The sequence below is a fragment of the Sceloporus occidentalis genome, unplaced genomic scaffold, assembly GCF_023333645.1.
Source record: "Sceloporus occidentalis isolate IW3139 unplaced genomic scaffold, rSceOcc1.0.p SCAF_6, whole genome shotgun sequence".
Taxonomy (NCBI): domain Eukaryota; kingdom Metazoa; phylum Chordata; class Lepidosauria; order Squamata; family Phrynosomatidae; genus Sceloporus; species Sceloporus occidentalis.
This window is the reverse complement of record NW_028316986.1, coordinates 91009392-91011127: the sequence shown is the minus strand read 5'-3', so window position 1 is coordinate 91011127 and position 1736 is coordinate 91009392.

Here is a 1736-nt window from a genome sequence, read left to right as displayed (position 1 = left end):
TTCCAGAAATGGGATATAAATGTGTATCCTTTTCAATATCTTGACTTCTTCAGCAGTGCTAATAATGGAATGGTAATCATTCCAGCAGAATGTGCTGAATTGCATTTAAATGCTGTAGCAGATTCTGGGACACATCAGTACAAAAGCAGGGTGAAGCAGCCATGCTGTGAATGTTGCTTTACCAGCTGTGACTTTCAGCATGTCCAGATGGATGTAGCAAGTCTGATTATTAACACATACACATGCTGCTTACAGTTAAAAGCTGTTGCTCCCATAGTGGGTTGGTGGAAGCACACAGACAGAAGTGCTGAGAATGTGAGAAGCATTTGGACAGGCCTGGGAGGGCTCATCTGTGTAAAATGGTATCATATATCAGTAGAATGCCTATATATTACAGAAGCATTTGCATCAGGTATAGACATTTAAGACATCAGGTATAGACATTTAAGCTAAGAATCCCTGAGCAATTTTGTGCAGCACATTGATATTAATCAGACAATGCCCACCAAGTTTTCATGCACACAGAGATAGAAGGAGAATGTGTATGAGAGAATGACAGAGAGCAAGGAGGAAAGAGACAGCTTTTGATTCAGATTAAGAAGCCAAATTGTACAGCTACAGTGTTTTATTATTTCTCTTTTGTTAGCTGTTCTCTCTTTCGATCGCTCTCGATCTCTCTCACACACACCAAGAAAATATTTTCTGTTTCTTGAAATGTGTATATTTGGGTATGGTTCCTGGAATAGAAGGACAGCTCCTTCTCCAAAAAAAAGGAAGGAAGAAAGGAAGGAAGGAAGGAAGGAAGGAAGGAAGGAAGGAAGGAATTAATTCAGGCAAAATTGGACCATTAAGGCACCTATGTAGTTGAGCATCATCAGGAATTATCAGTAAGAAGTGCATTAAATTATCATTATTCTGTTATTGCTTTCATGGTATTCATGCTGTTAACACCTTCATTTGGATTATGATAAGGATGATGACTGTTTTAAGGCAATGTATTGTAATTTTATTATTTTGTACAAACATAGCTAAAAGTAGTCAAAATTACTAATGACCTCCCTGCCAATGTTGAACACTACCATGTGAATAACAGTACTGGAGTCTTTGTATTTGGAATTTATACTGGGCTATGAGAAGCAACATACCACATTATAAATAAATTCCTTTTTGGCTTAGATGATTTCTGGAACAATCGCCTCTGCATTATGTTGCTTCCAAACTGTTGTATTTCTCTATTCCCCCTCCTTTTCCTTTTTTAAAAGTGTGCTGGCTTATTAAAAATATCCATTAAAATTGCAACATGCCTTTTAACATCTGACCTGACCTCTAGGTCAGTGTCATAGATAGGTAACTTTCGTTTTCTACATTACTTACCCCTATCAGCCCATCACCTTCAAACTGATAAGATGAGATAGGGGAAGCATCTTATCAGTTCCACTGCTGCCTTGTAATTTTTAGAGTTCAGCTATTAGGCCTAAATCCAACACTATGCTGGTACAATAAACTTTATTTTCCTCTCCTCTCCCTTGTATGTCTTGGCACCACCTGAAAACTGACACTGCAGGGTTTCCCAAACCCTCAGAACAGGTTTTTGGAGGTGGCAGCAGCAGGAGGACCTGGGGAGAAGAAGAGAGCTCTCCCCCAATTCGGTTGACAGAAGTGGGTCCATAGCCGGTGCTGAGTGCCGCAGCTGCGCAGGTGCGCATCCGCCAGCCAGCAAAAGAAAAAAAAAGCCG